This window comes from Podarcis muralis, chromosome 16 (assembly GCF_964188315.1).
Source record: "Podarcis muralis chromosome 16, rPodMur119.hap1.1, whole genome shotgun sequence".
Lineage (NCBI taxonomy): Eukaryota > Metazoa > Chordata > Lepidosauria > Squamata > Lacertidae > Podarcis > Podarcis muralis.
In genome coordinates, this window is record NC_135670.1 from 35,795,890 (window position 1) to 35,816,608 (window position 20,719).

The 20,719-nt window shown below is 44.7% G+C and overlaps 1 protein-coding gene across 2 annotated transcripts in view; it reads left to right on the plus strand.

The window, feature by feature from the left end:
* Positions 1-20,719, plus strand: part of LOC114586644 (transmembrane protein 132D-like) — a 455,854-nt gene that overhangs the window by 379,842 nt on the left and 55,293 nt on the right. The window lies entirely within an intron of this gene.

Below are 20,719 nucleotides of genomic sequence, written 5' to 3' on the forward strand. Positions count from 1 at the left end.
CAGTACTCCAAGCATTGCAACAGCAACTCTCACAACGTGTGGCTCCCAGTAACTCGCATTCAGATGTATTCTGCTTCTGACAGTGGGAGCAGAGCAGAGACATCGTAGTTGGTAGTCATCTCCTCCATGCATTTGTCTAATCTTTTTTCAAAGCTGCCCAAGTTGGTGGCCTCCACTGACAGAGGCAGTAGACCTCTGAATACAAGTTGATGGGAATCTCCAGTGGGAGCAGGGCTGTTGCACTCAGGCAGGGGCAGATCTTGGGGTCTCAAATTTCAGCAACACCATCATTTGGTGCCCCTCCACCTCCCCAAGACTCCACGCCCAGTTGTGCTCCCCTAAATCTGCCTCTGACTCAGATCCCGCTTGCGGGCTTCCCAGAGCCATCTGGGAAGGCCACTGTGAGAACGGGATGCTGGGTGCTATTATGGACTTATGAGCTCATCCACCCACCAATTGACAGAATCGAACCTGATGTTCCTTATGGGGACAGGGTAATGAAATAGAAGAACCATGCCTTTCTGAATAACCCCTAACAACGTTAACCTTTATCCCTCATGGGAACACGGAGAGAAGGGTAGAGGGGGGAGAGAGAAGATGAAATCTGTGTCAGACAGAAGTTCCAGTGATATGTTCTGAGGTGAGGCTGGAGGGATTGTGATTAAACCAATTTGTGCATGATTCAAAAGGGGGGAACGGGAAGTCTCGCTTGGCAGGGGAGAAGCCTGCCACAAACATCTTCATCATGTTGATACTCAGAGGTGGCTTCTAATTCCAAGTGCTGCTTCCAGGCTTGGCCCTCAAATGTCTGAGGCAACAGCTTCCTTTCAGCTAGGAGTATGTCGGCAGTTAAGACCTAAACCCACTGTGGGGCTCCTGGCCTAAGAACTGGCAATAAAGATTATTTTTAAAAATATAAAAAAATACATCATTCAACAAATCTGTTGCTGAACAGCGGCCAAGTTGACAGCGAATTGGCTGTGCTCTTTGGGTAATTATCACACCCGTCAATGAAGTCTTGTCGGGGGCACAAACAGAAATAAAATAAATTAAAGAGCTGCATAATAGGAGTGGGAGAGGCTGCTTCTTTGGTATACAGTGTTTGCAGCCTGCTTTTCAGAAAATTATTGTTTTCCAGAGCAGCTAACATAGAAGGGAAGAAAAGGGGTGTGTGCGTGTGTGTGTGTGTGTGTGAGAGAGAGAGAGAGAGAGAGAGAGAGAGAGAGAGAGTGTTCAGCAGTAATTGGCATGACCCAGATTTTGTGGAAAAGCAACTCCCCCCCCCCCATGCATACATTTTCTTAATATCAGCAATCCTCAGCCCCAATCTTCACAAAAACAAGGCTTCTAGTCCACAAGCTCATTACTTTTGTGTTGATAATAACCTTATTTCTCCATCCCTCCCTTCCTCTCTCCCTTCTTTTTCATCCAAGAAGCATTGCTTCAGACTAGAACACGGGTAGGCAACCTAAGGCCTGTGGGCCAGATCCGGCCCAATCGCCTTCTCAATCCAGCCCATGGACGGTCTGGGAATCAGCATGTTTTTACATGAGTAGAATGTGCCCTTTTATTTAAAATGCATCTCTGGGTTATTTGTGGGGCATAGGAATTCGTTCATTTATTTTTCCCCCAAAATATAGTCTGGCCCCCCACAAGGTCTGAGGGATGGTGGACCAGCCCCCTGCTGAAAAAGGTTGCTGACCCCTGGACTAGAGCGTGGAGGGCCTCATCACCACCATCATCAACAATATCTGTATCTTATTGCAGTTTTCAGACAGTTACAATCTCCCAAATTGGTTCACACCAATAAAAATGGGGGGGGGGGGAGATGCTGCTATTGGGTTTACACAGTTAAAAGACAAGACACGCAAGGCGAAGGGTAGAGGAAAGAGAGCAGTTCTTCAAGGGCACAACCTAGCAGTGATCTTTAAATGGGCAGTTATACTCAGTTCAGGCTAAGTTGATCTTCCCTTGCTGGGGGTGTTCCAAGTCGCATCCAAGCATTTCCTTGAGGTTCAGCCAGGGCTGTCCAGGCTCAAGCACTAAGAAAAATGCTATTCCTGGTGGGCTGTGGTTGTCATTTGGGGGCCACAGCAGAGTAGGCAGGGGCCCCTTTCTTAGCCCTTGGGCCCTTGGCAACTGCCCAGTGGTGCTGGGCCCAACCCGTATCAAAATAGCTAGAGGGGATATTTTTTAAATAATACAGTGGTACCTTGGGTTAAGTACTTAATTCATTCCAGAGGTCCGTTCTTAACCTGAAACTGTTCTTTAGCTAATGGGGCCTCCCGCTGCTGCTGCACCGCCAGAGCACGATTTCTGTTTTCATTCTGAAGCAAAGTTCTTAACCTGAGGTACTATTTCTGGGTTAGCGGATTCTGTAACCTGAAGCGTCTGTAACCTGAGGTACCACTGTAATAATAATTTTTATTGGTTTTACATATAATCACATTACGTAACATCATATCCTCTTGTTTTATCTCTTTGGCTCAACTGAGCCTAACGGCTTCCCTCCCTCCCGTCTGATGGTTCACAAAAATAAACTTTGCATCTTTACATTTCGCTTCGTTTCCTTTCCTTGTTATAAAAAAAAGGTAAAGGACCCATGACAGTTAAGTCCAGTCACAAATGACTCTGGGGTTGCGGCGCTCATCTCACTTTATTGGCTGAGGGAGCCGACATTTGTCCGCAGACAGTTTTTCTGGGTCATGTGGCCAGCATGACTAAGCCGCTTCTGGTGCAATGGAACACTGAAACCAGAGCAGTGCACGGAAATGCCATTTAACTTCCCGCCAGAGCAGTACCTATTTATCTGCTTGCACTTTGACGTGCTTTCGAACTGCTAGGTTGGCAGGAGCTGGGACCAAACAACGGTCCCAGCTCCTCGCGGGGATTCGAACCACCAACCTTCCGATTGGCAAGCCCAAGGCTCAGTGGTTTACACCACAGCACCACCCGTATCCTTGTTATATCATTACCTAAAATATTATATTACTCAACCTGAATAGGTAGCAGTTTCATCTTACAAATCTTCAGATAACCCTGCTAATGATGTCAATTGCTTACAGTTGTCTTTCAAATATGATATAAATTTATTCCAGAGCTTTGAATGCTTGGTCTCGCTGGTTCCAGATTCTTCCCGTCAGTTTCGCCGGTTCTGCAAAGTCCATCAGCTTCATCTGCCACTCTTCTTTTGTTGGTAGCTCCTGTTGTTTCCATCTTTGGGCTAACAAAAGTCTTGCCGCAGTTGTTGCCTATAAGAACGATATTTTATCTTATCTCAGTTTTTCTCTACCCACTATACCCAATAAGAAAGCTCCTGGTTTTTTAACAAAAGTGTTTTTAAACATTTTCTTTAGCTCATTATAGCTAGAGGGGAGATTGAGAGGGGATTGCAGCCATTTGAGGTCAGTCACGACCACAAAAAGCATGGGAGAAGGTTTGCTTCCAATGCCATTTTCAGCCTGACGAAACCCGTGTGTTTGGCCGATCAGTAGCAGACTCTCTGAAGCACCAATGGTGCTCAAAGAGAAATACTGCTGAACTTGGCTCCAGCCCTTCTGGCATTGCTAGACACTGATTAAGTGGCAAACGTATACTCTGCTCAATTGCACCGCCAGGGCTAGCTTTGGGAGCCCTCCTTTGAAGTTGTCCGCTAAAAGCGTTCATTTTGTAGCTGGAAAACCCTTTAAACTATCTGACATCTCTCCCTCCCGCCTCGCTTCCTCTACGCACCGACTGCACCAGCCCTGAGGGTGTTCAGCTTTCGCGTTTGGTTCAGTTAACCGTGAGGCCTGCAAATCAAAAGAACCCGCCTGCCAACCCATCACTCTGGGGAGCTGCTTACACCAGCCGTGTGTGTGAAATTTTGATGGGGATTTGCTAATTTTCCACGACATGTTCCTAGCGGCTTCTGCAATTCACTGCTATCAGATACAGCCGTATATCTGCGGACCTTTAGGTCATATCTGCTTGGGGATTGTTGGGGTATTTTTTGCTTTTGACAAATCGGTCATGTATTCCCCACTGTCTTCCTTACAGTAATGTTGAAAAGCACTTTTGGCTAGTTTATTGGAAGCTTAGCAGGTGCTTGGACGGGGAAGAAATCCAGTGAAGCAATCCTAAAATGCAAGCACTTCTTGGTTATCAGAGGAAGAACTCTGCTAAGAACCTGCAATTACAGGTGCACGATATGGAGCGTTCAGAATCACGGCTTGATGCCTGGAAATTAATTAGTGATTCCTCAGAGGAATCAGGCCTGTCAACCTGCCTCCTTCAGAAGTGAGGTGGTTGTCTGACTTTGAGAAGTACTCCACGTTCATGGAAGACATTTGCTGGCCTCAGTCGCCACCATACTGTTGACAACCCGTAAGATCATGCATTGCAATGCTCACATGGAGCAGCAAATAAACACAGCCTCCAGTCATTCAGCATCAAAGCGATTAAAAAGCTGGGTGGCCAAATGAAAGGCAGTCCTCCCCTCCCTTCTTTCTTTAGAATATAATCGGTTTGCATTTGTTAAGTAAAGGGTAAAGGGACTCCTGACAATTAAGTCCAGTCGTGAACGACTCTGGGGTTGCACTGCTCATCTCACTTTATTGGCCGAGGGAGCAGACGTTTGTTCATAGACAGTTTTTCCAGGTCATGTGGTCAGCATGACTAAGCTGCTTCTGGTGAAACCAGAACAGTGCACGGAAACGGTGTTTACCTTCCCGCCGGAGCGGTACCTATTTATCTACTTGCATTTTGATATGCTTTTGAACTGCTAGGTTGGCAGGAGCTGGGACCGAGCAACGGGAGCTCACCCCGCCATGGGGATTCGAACTGCCCACCTTTTGATCAGCAAGCCCAAGCAGCACAGTGGTTTAACCCACAGCGCCACCCGCATACCTTTGTATTTGTTACCCACCACCAATAACGTAAGTTTAGAGCAATAGACTCCTAGGAGAAGCTTTCCAATGGGGCAGAATTTTACAGTACCTCGGGTTACGAACTTAATTCGTTCCAGAGGTCTGTTCCTCCCCACCAGATGGCTTCTCACCTTTTGACGTACCTGGATCTTTCCAAATGGACATGATTTGATCTGGGGCTACCTCGACCCAATCAGATCGATTCCTGGATCAATGTGAAACAACCCAGTTTGGTTCTGGTTCCAGGATTCAGCTGGATCTGGTGCACAACACTACAAAACAGGCTTCTAAGCAGTTCATGAAGTATTTAGAAAGACCCGGTTATGCTAATATTAAAATATAAACATCCATATTTAAAATATGCAATGAAAGAATCCCATTAAAACATTAAAATATAAACATTCATGATTAAAATGCACAATAAAACAATCCCATTAAAACTACACAGCAATAAATGAAGCTGGAAGAAGGATCTCAGGAAGGATAAAAGCGCAAAAGGAGATACACTGAACATCAAAGGGGCCTGCAGAGTTTGAGAATATTAATACGAAGAGAAGGAAAGTTTTTGTCTGCCCAGTGTTTCATTATTTATAATATTATTCTGTTTGGGTCTCTGTGAGAAAAGCAGGGTGCTGACATTCAAAAGCCAAATAATAAATCAGAAGGGAAGGGAGATATTCAATTTAGTTTGCATTTATTTGAAGGCAAATTAATCAAATCGGCACTGTACAAAACAATATGGGAACTGTAGCACCAGCATCCTTCAAAATTATTATACAAATTTTACAATTTAGACATCCACCCAAAGCATTTTTTTTAAAAAAATGCATATATTAGGAAATGTGTGTGGTAGGGAGAAATGGGAGTGACAGCAAGAGGGAGAAGCATCTAAGGATGGATTAGTGATGGCAGAAGAAATTCAGTTCAGTTCACATTTAAAGATGAACCTACTCAATTCCCACTTTCTGAAACATAGCCATCCTTTGAAATTTGCTCTTATCAGAATTCTCTGAAATTTGCTCTTATCAGAATTCTCTGAATTTTGCAATGCAGTTTTCCAGCCAAGTTTTGTGTACAGCAATGCATCTATTGGGATAATGTGTGCACAAAGATGCATATATTTGTGTGACTTACATACAGGAGAATTCCTTAGCAAAAATGTGTTTATATAAGGAAAAATGCATTAAAATGCTAATAAATTGTCATAAGGGTTTCTGGTTGTTGTTTTTTTAAGTAAACTGTTGTGGAAATGTGAAGAATGAACTTTTAAGAAACTGGGAGAAACATAATTCAACAATCTATTGTCCAGTTCAGTCCAGTTTCACATGGGATGGGGCTAAGTCTGTCTCATCCTCTTTCCATGCTAGCTTTTAAGGGATAGTCTTTAAAATTCTTGGGGAAATACAAATGTATAAAACAAAATGAAAAATACACATGGCAGTCTGAGGACCCCAGCTTTGTTTTTACCGGGGGGGGGGGGGCAGAAATGTCATTCCCATGATACAGTTACCTCTGAGAGCTACAGAATGTCTTCAAGTCCCATTGTGTCCTATGGTGACTTACTCCCATTTTTGTTCTAAACCTTGTGGGCAGCTTTCAGGATGGGGGAGGTGGGGTCATGGTGGGGGGGCCCAGAGCCAATTGGAGGCAGAGGAACAAGTGCATGCCAGACATGCAAAATCCACCTGTTTCTGCAACTGAATGCAAACACCTCCATCCAGCCAAGCAAGAGACGTGATTATTTTTGTTTCCTTTATAAGATTTCTTAACCACCATTTACCCCAAGGTGTCCAGGTGAGTTCCAACAGTCCTATATACAGTTGTAAGGAACAAGTAAAACAGTGTAGCCATTCCAAACACAACAAAGCCATCTAGGATCAGCAAAAGATGTGCGTCCCACAAATGACAGGGCTTTAACTGTCAGAGCCGGTGTAGTGTAGTGGTTAAGAGCGGTAGTCTCGTAATCTGGGGAACCGGGTTCGTGTCTCCGTTCCTCCACATGCAGCTGCTGGGTGACCTTGGGCTAGTCACACTTCTCTGAAGTCTCTCAGCCCCACTCACCTCACAGAGTGTTTGTTGTGGGGGAAGAAGGGAAAGGAGATTGTTGTCCGCTTTGAGACTCCTTCAGGTAGTGATAAAGCGGGATATCAAACTCTTCAGAGGCCAGGCTAAAGAGGTGTGTCTTTAGTATATGGTGGAAGTTGCACAGTGAAGATGCTACAGCACATCTCTCAGGAGAGAATTCCATAATGTACAGGCTGCCACAGAATCACAGAATTGTAGTGTTGGAAGGAATCTTTCTGCCAGCGTGGGGCTCGAACCCTGAGATTAAAGAGTCTTGTGCTCTACTGACTGAGATATCTCAGCCAGAAAAAGCCCTCTCCTGTGCCACCACACCTTGTATTTCTAAAGGTAAGCAGCCACCCTGCGCTCCTCGGATGAAGGACAGTATATAAATTTAGTAACGAATAATAAGCATCATAATAAAGGTGGCGGAGCTGCTCTTATTATCGTAGTTAAAGAGCAAGGCAAAAGCGCTCAGGGGTGTGGATCAGGGCCAGTGGTCAGTGAAGGGTGTTCCTGGGGAGACTCCCAAGGGCCAGAAAGGAGGCATGGGGGGATGACTCCAGATTCAAACATTTAAACCCCCTGCAAATATGCCTTTGTCTTGACAACAAGGTATATGGGGGGGAGAGAGAGCTTTGCCCACTGGGTGTATGCTCCTGCCTAATCTGTAATAATCTGCTAATCCAATCTAATCAAAGATAATACGTTCACACTAAATAAATGAGATCCATTGCAAACACAGTCCTCGTTTGTTTTCAGTCTCCAACTTCCAGCGCATGCAGCTGTTTGTCCAATTGCAGAGCAGCTTCTGTTGATGTCAGAGGGAGGGGGGGATGTCTGAATCTGTCCACCTCCTTGAGGATGTCAAACATTTTAGAATATATTGGTTTAGAAGCTTACTAAATTTAAACAGAAGCATTAACACGGCCCTTCGGCTCTCTTGACAGATATAAACTCTTCCTTGGGGGGATGGCGGTAATGCTGTCTAATCAGCTTAAGGAGTTAATTAAACAGCTGTCACTTAGCTTCTTAATTCTGAGACTTGATGCTAAATAAGATTTGAAATTAGTTATGCATGGCAGAGGCGTGAACCTTGACGCACTGGAGATGGCTCCCAGCCCAAGGCAACAGGGAGAGAGAGAGAGAGAGAGAGAGAGAGAGAGAGAGAGAAGACATTGCTTTAGGTGCGGTGTAAATCGATAGTTGCAAGATTCTACAAAGGGGTAAACTGAGGCATTTGCTCTGGTCTCAGCATAGGCAGTGAGCCTCTCAACATAATACAGTATAAGTAGAGCCCAGCTGGAGCTGACCAAAGGCTAGTCTACCCCAGCAAAGGCTGTTCTCCCCGGGCGCAAGCCACATGGGGACATGAAACAGCAGAACATGAGGGAAATAGCCTTCCTTCACTCTTCCCCAGCCAATTGTCACCTGCTTTGCTCCAGGGGGTGGCACTATCTGTCAGCCACCTCCTCTCCCTTTGTGTTAGGCTGCATTTACACAGCAGTTTGTTCAATTTCCTAAACTGTTGATTTCCACATTATATTTGAGCTTTCACATCTAAAATCCACTGTCATGGTCCGGGTTATAGGCAGTCGGAGTCACGGCTTGGTATGTTGGGACCAGGGTAGCAGGAAAGAGCAGTTCAGGGTCAGCCGTCCAGGGGTCAGGAAGCCAAGAGTCCAAGAGTCAGGAAACCAGGAGTCAGGAAGCCAAGGCACAGCTAGGTGAGTAGTGTGTTGCTGTGGCAAAGAGCCAGAGAGTAATGCTGGTCTTATATACCCCTCCCGGCCCTTGCCACCAGGTGCTATGAGTCTTCTGTCAAGCCTCACCTGTGCGGCCACGCCTTCCCCTTCCAGGCCAAACTCAGGAAGGTCCCAGTCCTGCGAGGCCCTACCAGTCACAGGGCCTGGCTCCTGCACGCACTCCTGACAGCCACTTCTGGAAATCTAGCAGATGTCCTGTGCTTATTCCCGTGTTAATTGCTTAATGGAAAAAATCCATCTGCAACCACATTAACACAGAAAATTGCAGGGGTAAGGTGATGAAATTTGGGGTGGCAGGCCAGCATAGAGTTCTTTCCTGCCATTTCCATGGGTGAGTCATGGGAGAAAGAAGCACACCTGTGTGGGAAGGTTGGGGGGGTGTTGTGCTGTTGTCCGATGACCACGCCTAAAAGTGTGAATGAAATTTAGCACAATGTGTATTGGTCAAAAAGCCACAATTCCTCAACACCACCAGGCGCCTTAGTGTGAAAGGTACATTGGAAAATGGAGCATCATGATTAGGAAAACTATCCCCTACACCAGAATACATCCTCAGTGTTGCCTTTGCTAAATATGGGAGGGAGGAGGATGGGGACTAACCCAGAATTAGCTGAGATTGATCCACATATTGTTGGTTCCTCCTTTCTTCTGCTCTACAGTCCTAATGGCCACCAGTCTCCATTGACAGTGCCTCTGATAGCCATTGACAGCCGTATCCTTCATGAATTGTCTAGTCCAGGGGTCAGCAAACTTTTTCAGCAGGGGGGCAGTCCACTGTCCCTCAGACCTTGTGGGGGGGGCTGGACTATATTCTGGGGGTGGTGGAGAAATGAATGAATTCCTATGCCCCACAAATAACCCAGTGATGCATTTCAAATAAAAGCACACATTCTACTCATGTAAAAACATGCTGATTCCCAGACCGTCCGTGGGCCAAATTTAGAAGGCCATTTGGCCGGATCCGGCTCCCGGGCCTTAGTTTGCCTACCCATGGTCTAGTCTGCAAGTTGGCAAGCTGGCAGCCATCTCTGCATCTTGTAGCAGTCAGCTGCATTGCTCATCTGCAGGCCATTTGGACCTCCTCTAGTCTGCCTTGTATCTCCCACCACCCAAAACATAAGTAGAGCTCTGCTGAATCAGGCCAGTGGCCCACCTAGTCCAGCACCCTGTTCCCACAATGGCCGACCAGATCCCTGAGGAAAAACTGCAGGTGGGATCCTGTGATTTCCAGTTGTTGCTCTTCAGAAGCATCGCTGCCTCCTCAGCTTTGTTGGAACATCTCAGATTCAAGCAGTAAGAAGCAGAGAGAGATCTCGTCCACTTTATCCATGCCACACATAATTTTGCATGTCCCTATTATGCCCAGCTTTCTGGTCCCCCCTAAACTCAAAAGCTGCAAATGCTTCTCATAGACCCCGGACCATTTTTGTTGCCCTTTTCTCTCGCTTTTTCAGTTTTATAATATAATTTTTGAGGTCCAGTGACCAGAACTGGAGACATGCCTCAGCTCTGGGTATACCCTGAGTAACAGAGGTGAATCGGGTGGTTCAGGGCAGATTCACATTCCCAAGTCACCTCATTAACAAGGCGTGTTGAGGCAGGTCAGGGAGTCTCCAGTGTTTCAAGTAGCTGTTACTTTGGTTTTTCTAAAGTTCAATGCCCAGCCCATTCATTCATTCTATTTTCTGAGACAAAAAACTAAGTTGACTGGAAAATTTCCAGAATTTAAGAGGGGAGGTTGTTGGTGGTTGGATCTTTATTATTTTTTTTAATAAATTTTTTATTGGTTTTCCAACATAAATTAAAGACAAAACAATACACAATACAAAAACAAACGATACATATAAACACGTATAATTTCAAAACCTCTTTTTCATAAACCCTACTTCCCTGACCTCCCCATGCCTCCCCGGTGGTTGGATCTTTAGTTCTGACAAACAGGCTACTTTTTAATCATTGTGATTAAATAGCTCGCTGTGATTTTATCAGTGCACTCCATTTACTCCAGTGATTTAGGGGAGGGATGTTGCAATAAATAGTTGCTATTCACGTGGGAATTGTTCTTTGAGTTTTGTCTGTGGGAGCAGAGTATAAGTGGCAGAGTTAGACTTTTGGGGTGTCCTGCTTCTTTCCCAATCATTACTTTTCCTTACAAACAATTCAGAATTACAGCTCTCTCTCTCCCTTCACAGGGTGGATAGGGGTATTTGCAGAAATGGGGGGAAGTCAAGGAAAAAAATGTGAATTAGAAGCAAAAAAACTTGTTTTGATGAATTGGAAGAGCCGCAAAAAGATTCCATTGAGCACATGGATTGATAATATGGACAGACTAACTACATACAAACGAATTGCATGTCGACGCAAATTAAGAATGGATAAATATGAAGAAATCTGGAAGGAATATTTAAGCGATAAGGCGTACAGTGGTGGGACGTAGGGGGAGGAGAGGTGGGGAAATATTGTTAAAAAGGTGTAGTCATAGGTATATCAGTATTCCAATCTGAATTGTCAAATTGTGTTAGTAGTGTTATTATGGTTTTGGTTGTGTCTTGTGCGGTTGTTGTTTGTATTGAAAAAATGATTAAATAATTTATTTATTTATTTTAAAAAGTGACTTTTCCCGTTTTTATAACACAGGAAAATCATCTAACATAAAAGGCCCTGGCTCAATTTGTCTGACGTTTCCCAGGTTTCTTACAGGTTTCTCATCTCCTTAGTTTTTCCTACTGATTTTTCCTACAAAAACCCCCCTACAATAACCCAAAGGAGAGGATCATTATTTGCTTAATCCACTTGGCAGGGGATCCTGTGCCTACAAAGTGTGGGGGAGTTATAGCCATTTTTTGATACCCCACTGCAGGGAAAGGAGAATGCAGAGCTTGGTTACATGCAGAGCAGCTCAGAGCACCTGTTGAAATGGAGAGAGCACGGAGCAACTTACCGTAAAAACAGTTCAGAATTTTTTTTTAATGTACACATAACAGAGAGAAGGTGAATCTTGGGACCTGCGCACTCCTGGCCAGAACTGTGTGCAATAATTAAAGTGTGGCCGCACCACAAAATTGTACAGAGGGATTATGATTTGGCAGTTTTATTTTTGATCCCTTTTGTAATGATCCCTGAAATGGAATTCACATTTTTTCACAGCTGCTATGCACTGGATCAATGCTTTCATTACGCTATCCACCATGACCCCAAACTCTCTTTCCCAGTCATTCGTTCTTTCTGTGATCATTCCTCTTTCCCTGTCCTTCCCTGCTACAGATTTGAAACAAACAAACAAACAAACAAACAATAAATAAATAAATAAATAAGGGATGCCTGCAATTTGACTAGTTTACTAGATAATGCATGTTTGACTCAGAAGTAGGGGTGGGTGAGAATTTTGATTCGGTTCACCTTTAAAAGTGAACCTACCTAATCTGCGGGACACGGGTGGCACTGTGGGTTAAACCACAGAGCCTAGGGCTTGCGGATCAGAAGGTCGCGGTTCAAATCCCTGTGACGGGGTGAGCTCCCGTTGCTCGGTCCCAGCTCCTGCCAACCTAGCAGTTCGAAAGCACAAGTAGATAAATCAAAGTGCAAGTAGATAAATAGGGACCGCTCCGGCGGGAAGGTAAACGGCGTTTCCATGCGCTGCTCTGGTTCGCCAGAAGCGGCTTAGTCATGCTGGCCACATGACCCAGAAAAACTGTCTGCGGACAAACGCCGGCTCCCTTGGCCTATAGAGCGAGATGAGTGCTCAACCCCAGAGTTGGCCACGACTGGACCTAATGGTCAGGGTCCCTTTACCTAATCTGCATTTTTCCAAAACAATATGCAAAGCGAGGACAGTCAAACTGCACAGAGGTGTACCACAACTAAGACTGTCCTACCTCACAAGAGATAATGAAATCCCTGAAATTATGTTACTACCCAAGATGGAAGCTGAAAAATGGAAGAAAGCATGTAAGGAAGAGCTAGATGCACTTCACAAGAACAAAAGTTGGCAGCTAACCAGTTTCTATTAGGAAGGAGAACCAGCGGATAAAAATGGATCTTTGCCATCCTTCAAAATTCCCACTTCTCCAATTTTTACTGTGCAGTTCTCCAACCAAGTAGTGTGTACAAAAATGCATATAATGGGGGAAAGTGTGCAAATACGGTACTTTCAAAGCATTTCCCTCTAATAAGATGCTTTTTTTGTATGGAAAACGACATACGGAATGCCTTTTATTAGAGGGAAATGCTTTGGGGGGGGTGTATATTAGTCAGAATTTGCACTCAGTGCAGATTAATTTTCATTGTGATTCTTTTGTTTATTTAAAAAATGACAAACCTGTGTGGAAATGCAGAGAACAGAACTTCAGACTGGAAAAATAAGCAACTGGGTGGATTCAAAGTTGTCAGATTCACCCATTCCTACTCAGAAGTAAGGCTCAATCTGCACTCCATTATCATCCCACTTAAAACACACATAGAATCCTGGAAACTATAGCATGTTAAGAGTGCTGATAGTTATGAAGAAACCCATTCCCTACCCCAGAGCTACAATTCCCAGATATCCCTGGGAAGCGGTTTGATTGTTCAACTGCTCTGGGAATTCCAACTTTGTGAGGGGAGTAGGATCCTCCTAACCACTCTGAGGGGACGCAGGTGGCGCTGTGGGTTAAACCACAGAGCCTAGGACTTGCTGATCAGAAGGTCGGCGGTTCAAATCCCCATGACCGGGTGAACTCCCGTTGCTCGGTCCCAGCTCCTGCCAACCTAGCAGTTTGAAAGAATGCCAAAGTGCAAGTAGATAAATAGGTACAGCTCCAGCGGGAAGGTAAACAGCGTTTTCGTGTGCTGCTCTGGTTCGCCAGAAGCGGCTTAGTCATGCTGGCCACATGACCCGGAAGCTGTACGCCAGCTCCCTCAGCCAATAAGCGAGATGAGCGCTGCAACCCCAGAGTCGGTCACAACTGGACTTAATAGTCAGGGGTCCCTTTACCTTTAACCACTCTGAGCACCCTTAGCAAACTACAGCTTCCAGGATTCTTTGGGGAAAACCATGACTCTTTAATGTGATATGATACCGTACTGTGCACAATGGGCCTTACTCCTAGCTATGGGGAACAGCTGTGGCTCAGTGGTAGAGCTACAAAAGGTCCACAGCTTCCCCATTCCTGGTGTCGACCATACTGTATTTGATTGTTCTGACTCCTTAAAAAGAAGCTTTCTATGTTCCTCTGTGCCCTTAGAGATTCAGCTTTGGGCAGGCAAAGACCAGTTCTTATCACTTCAACTACCCCCAAGACTTTCATAAAGGAAAGGCTATTTTCTTCTTTCTTCAGCCTACTCTCTTTTCTAGCCGCTCAGTCACAGATCGCCCTCCTAGCCAATGGGAGTTCATTGCCAAGGCTGTCCTCGGAACTTAAACAAATACATCTGTATTGTGTACTGCAATCTGCTGTCTCGCTAATGTGTTGGAACATTCTGATGATGTTTTAATGGCTCTTTAATTCTGTGTTGTATTAAGGAAAGAACCGCAGCAGATTATACTTAATGCTAATGTGTTTATCCACAGGCTCCCCACATATTAATTGCTTGGAGAACAAATATTAAAAACTCACTTAAAATATATGTAAGCAGTTTGCAATTCCACGAGGTCCTACAGGCTTCCTGCTTATTCTTATCTGGCGGGGGACAGGACTGTTATAGAGGCTGTGCAAATTAAGCACCGTCTTGCTAGCATAGAAAATATTGTACGCCTTTCCTAGAAATGTGTTTTTCGCACACTGTAGCTCAATTGGTCCCAAGGTCATTTTGGACAAACTTTTGCTATGGTGCCAGAAGGCTTAGGCCAGGCATAAGCAAACTCCAGCCCTCCAGATGTTTGGGACTACAATTCCCATCATCCTGTTAGGTAGGGATGATGGGAATTGTAGTCCCAAACATCTGGAGGGCTGGAGTTTGCCTATTCCTGACCTATAGGAAGCCTGAAATAGGACCTGAGTGAAACAGTGCTTTCCCCAACTGTGATTCCCAACAACTAGTGTTCACAGGCTTACTGCTTCCAGCTATGTAAGCAGAACATAGCAATCATGCATAGTCTTACCCTCTGTGAATTTGTCTTGTCCTCTTTTCGGGTCATCCAGGGGGTGTTTGGTTTCACCTGAGTTGAATGCTGCTCTGATGCTGCTCTGATCAAATTCAGATTATTTCAAGATTCTTTTAGGTTTCAAAAAATGACAGCATTGGGAGGTCCTGTCATGGGTTTGCTACATCTGTTTTGGCCCTAAGAGGGACACCATGGAGACACAATGCAGATATTGCTGAACTACAACTCCCATCAACCCCTGCTTTCCGGTCCTAATGAGAGTTGTAGCTCAGCGACTTCCGAAGGACCAAAGGTTCCCCACTCCTGGTGTAATGTAAATATCTTCACTCTGTAATTTCTCCTCATCCTGTACAAATAATGACCACCCCTCCCTTACTTTAATGAGTATGTGTGAGGTATAAAATTCTGTGCACCCAAATCAATCTCTTTGTATTGGCTATATGAAAATGATTGACATCTCCTTTTTATTTCAAAACAAATTTGATGGGGAAAATCCACTTTTTCTAGGCAGCCTCGCCAGGGCTATTCATCCCCCTGGATCATCATGTCCCTTAATCCTCTGTTAGTTATGGATGAGGGGTACAATATTTCTTCAAAAGAGTCAGTTATCATCTTAGCATTCCCTCTTCCCTTTGGGAGGGACTGTTTAGATTTCATCTTCTTTAATGTGCTGGGAAATCTCTGTCTGGGCTAAACAAGTATTTGTTTCTTCAGAATGAAATAATTTCATTCCCCAGGGGATCCTCTAAGTCCCCCTATGCCTTTAAAGGAATGAAAAAAGAACCATTTCCAAAGATCCCACCCACTGCTTAATCTGGTCCAAGTGTTTGCTGTGGAATGAGAAAGGCCTGCTTGATTGGGGAAGGAAGGAATCCTTCAATCGCACGCTATAATAGAAGGGGCTTAGTGGTTTATAACATCATTAATACACAGTTGCCTACCTAAAGCCTCTGTTTTCCACTGGCAGGCGCGACAGCTGATAATTCCCTCAGTTTGGAACTGTCTTTATGTATCGAAACAGAGGTGGGAAACCTTTTTCAGCCTAAGGGCCACATTCCATTCCGGCAAACCTTCTGAGGGCCACAAATATTTTCAGATCACCCCTTCGGGCCAGGGGCAAAAGTGGGTTGAGCGATGAATGTAAATTTTATCTTCACACCGTATGCTAGTTCATACCCCTCAACTGTCCCAGGAAAACTGGGGCAGCCTGTTTTGTCACACGAGAGCACGGCAGGCATTTGGGGTGTTGTGATCTTGCACAATCTCACGCTGTGATCTCGCCCTGGGGAAAAAAGCCCTTTTTTATGGCCGTGATCATGTACAGGTCATGTGACTCGCCCAGGAGTGCATTGCGGAAAACACACATCCTGGTTTTTGACCTGCACATGTTGGTAAAAAAAGTAAAGGGACCCCTGACATTAGGTCCAGTCGTGGCCGACTCTGGGGTTGCGGTGCTCATCTTGCTTTATTGGCCGAGGAAGCCAGCATACAGCTTCAGGGTCATGTGGCCAGCATGACTAAGCCGCTTCTGGCGAACCAGAGCAGTGCACGGAAACACCGTTTACCTTCCCGCCGGAGCGGTCCCTATTTATCTACTTGCACTTTGATGTGCTTTCGAACTGCTAGGTTGGCAGGAGCAGGGACCGAGGAACGGGAGCTCACCCCGTCGCAGGAATTTGAACCGTCGACCTTCTGATCGACAAGTCCTAGGCTCTGTGGTTTAACCCACAGCGCCACCCACGTCCTTTCGCGCATGTTGGAGGGTAAGCTAATTTCAACACACAGCTCCCTGCATGCAAGAAAGAAAGAGTTCAAGGAGACATTCCAGCCATGCAAAAACTCTGAATGTCAGTCAGGGGTCTGGCCCCACTGAACCCCCTCAGCCTCCCACCCCTGTTCTTTAAAATCATCAATGCACAGCTGTTTGCGGAGTACTTGTGTTTTTTCATTGGTGATCAGCAATATTCCCCGTGCTCAGTTCTGAACTGAGTCAATAATTATGAACTTTCTCATTAAGCTTTAGAGTCGGCCCCACTCGCCCACCACATTCGTATTGTTGGCATATGCACGTAGATCACTCCATATGCCATATTGCTCCCTGGGAACTGCGGCTTCCAGAAACGGCCTGGGATGGAGAGTTACATGGAAATTCCACCGTTCATCCCTTCCCAAAGTGAATATGTATGGGAATGGGAGAGAGCTTTAAGAATGGGGCAGGGCAGCACCCACATAAAAAGTTTGCAAGAGGCAATTGAGAGAACTGACCCCAATGAAGAAGTTACAGCTTAGTCAGGTGGTCTGGGCACCTGTGTCTTAGAATAGGGAGTGTGCTTGTCCATACCATACATGTAGTGTGTGTGTGGGGGGGGTGCATGTAGCTCTTCCCCCCACAAATGCATCTTTTAAAAAAATTAAAAATGAAAGTATGTTTTGAAAATTATTGATGGTTCCTATCTGCCCCCACACTGTGATGCTGTGATAGCATAAAATAATGTTGTTGTTGTTGTTTTAAAAAAAAATAGTGCCCCCACAATTATGCCTGCAGGGAAAAAAATCATTTTTAAAAAATGCATTTACCATATTTTTCGCTCTATAAGACGCACCAGACCACAAGACGCACCTAATTTTTGGAGGAGGAAAGCAAGAAAAAAAAATCTCAGAAGCCAGAACAGCAAGAGGGATCGCTGCGCAGTGAAAGCAGCAATCCCTCTTGCTGTTCTGGCTTCTGGGATTGCTGCGCAGCCTGCATTCGCTCCATAAGATCCACACACATTTCCCCTTACTTTTTAGGAGGGAAAAAGTGAGTCTTATAGAGCAAAAAATACGGTATTTATTTTAAAAATGCTTGCCACTGTGACGACAAAAGGTAATCTGCAAGACACTATTGCAAACTAGATGCTAGCCCAGGGGTCAGCAAGCTTTTTCAGCCATGGGCCGATCCACTGTCCCTCAGACCTTGCGGGGGGGTGGGCTATATTTTGAAAAAAAAATGAACAAATTCCTATGCCCCACAAATAACCCAGCGATGCATTTTAAATAAAAGCACACATTCTGCTCATATAAAAACACCAGGTAGGCTCCACAAATAACCCAGAGATGCATTTTAAATAAAAGGACGCATTCTACACGCTGATTCCCGGACCATCCGCTGGCTGGATTGAGAAGGCGACTGGGCCGCATCCGGCCCCCAGGCCTTAGGTTGCCTACCCCTGAGCTAGACCGATCCAGGAGGAACAATACTCGACCCCCCAGTTGCTGGGAAGTCATATTTCATGTTTTTGAGTTCAACAGTCACTAAAGCACTGAGCTTTATTTCAGGGTTGGGGAGGAATTCAATTTTGTTGGCATGAGAAAAAATGACAGTTTTGCACTTCTTGGACCAATATGCAAAATGAGACAAAGCTACCCTTCAAAATTCATGCTTCTCCAAAATTTGGGACGCATTTCTCCAACCAAACAAGGAAAGTGTGCATATAAATGTATCTGGTTACAGATAGGTAGCCGTGTTGGTCTGCCATAGTCAAAACAAAAAAAATTCCTTCCAGTAGCACCTTAAAGACCAACTAAGTTAGTTCTTGGTATGAGCTTTCGTGTGCATGCACACTTCTTCAGATACACTTCTTCAGATACTTCAGATTTTTTATAAATGTATCTATTAGTGAAAACAGCATAGAATAATGAATTGCATGTGGTGGGGGAGTGCTTACCAAAAAGGATGTGTATGTAGGTCAAAACTGCATAGCAAAAAAATTGGATAATTCCATGCTGAAATATTGGTATTTTCATGAGGATTTCAGTAATAATAATACAGTCATACCTCATGTTATGGCCGCTTCAGTTTACGTGTTTTCGGGTTGCAGACTGCAGGAAACCTGGAAGTACCAGAACGGGTTACTTCTGGGTTTTGCCGTTCGCACATGCGCAGAAGTGCCAAATCACCCCGGGGCCTGCACAGATGTGCAACTTCAGGATGTGAACGCTGCGGGTTGTGGACATGCCTCCATCACGGATTACGTCCACAACCCAAGGTTCCACTAATAATAATAATAATAATAATAATAATAATAATAATAATAGCACATTCCTGTAGAAATGAACTGAACTGAACTGAAAACTGGGGGTGGGATAGAAACTGAGAGGTCCAAAATGGATAGATTCACCTATCCCTACAACTGTAAAGTTCTACTTCAGCTGCCAGTCCCGTCAGCTTCTGTATGTGGAATCCCTAGTTGTAATGGCTAACTCCTTAGTAAAAAGGATATGGTGTGGTCTGGAAGGTTGAGCTTGTAGACAAATCTTCAGATAAATGGATGGATGAAATTTGATTCATTAATAAGTTGCTCACCAGAAGAACTCAAACCACCTTCTGTTCACTTGTCTTTGGGAGACATGTTATCCTGAGCGTCATCTCAATACTCCAGACTTTCTTCATTTTAGTATCATGTCACTGGCTCCCTCCAAGGTTGAAGAACATTGTTGTTAGCATCACAAGTCTGCTGTTGCAATTGCTCCTATATGCTTGGCATTTTTAGATATATTCTTTCCAAGGTGTATAAACAAGACACAAGGTTCATCCATGGATGGATGGATGGATGTGACCTTTGGAACGTTTTGATCATTTTACATAAGTTGGTTTGTCTAAACGTTCTGCCTCTATAAAAATAAATAAATAAAAACGCAAACTTAGAATCCACAGAGCACTTAAAGGGTTCAAAATCCGTAATGTCCATGAGTTTTCTAATCCTTTTGTAAAGTTACTGTTATCCTCATTTTACAAATCGGGGTGTTAAGGCAGGGTGGGTGCAGAAGTAGCAATGCCAGCTCAGGATCACCGCCGTGCAGTGTGGACGGGGCTTTCATAATGCAGCTGAACTTTGCACATTTATTCAGAGGTCAGTTGCACTGAACTCAGTGGGGTGTACGTCTGATGGAAAAGGTTCGGGATCCCTGAGAGAAACAAGGTTGGAGAATGCATCCGTTGGTTCATACCTGTCTGAAGCCTCGGAGTCTTTATCTTCTTTCTTTTGAACTAGGACAAAGGAACTCTGTTCCTTTAAGATGTTCAAAGATCTCCCCGTTTTTTATCTGTCTCATATTAGATTAAAAAGACTGGTGCTTATTCCCCTCCCCCCACCAGACGAGAAAGTAGGAAAAGTCAACTTCTGACTGACTTAATTCTCAAGCCCTTAGGTTCTCTTCCACAAGTAAAATCATATCATGTTCCAAACCCTGCAGTGCAAGCTATTTACATGAGAAATTGCCACTCCGGGGGCAAATGGGTTGCAAACCTTCAATCATAGGAACCATATGAAATCAAGATTTGCTTGTTCTGCATGTGGGCCTTGATTTTAAATGCCTTGGAATTCTGAATAAGAAAGACATTTCTCTCTTTTTAACCCCGGGTGCAAATCAGTAGTAACTTCAGTGGAGACAATGAAACTACTTTGGGGTTACACTAGGGTGCAACGCAGAAAGGATCATTTAGCTTCCATTGTGTGATTCAGAGGCTATCCAAATAGGCTGAGCCAAGGGGTGCTGAATGTGTCAAGTACAGTTCAGCCATTGTTTTGAATGTCTTAAGAATAATGCTGGTGACCAGGTGGGTTCATTAGAGAGAGAGAACTCCAAGAAGAAAAGAACATAGGAAGAGCGTGGTGGATTGAACAATGGCCCATCTAGTTCTGCACTCTCAGTTCCCAAACTGGCCAACCAGATACCCACAAACAGAACTTGAGCTCAACAACATCCCCCCCCCCCCACCTGCAGTTTCTGCCAGCTGGTATTCAGAAGCACGCTGCCTCCAACTGTGGTCTTTTGGCACCGTCCACTGGCATTAGGATGGGCACTCTGTACATGCTCCCAAAAAACCCCCACTGTGTTTAATAGGACTTATTAAACTG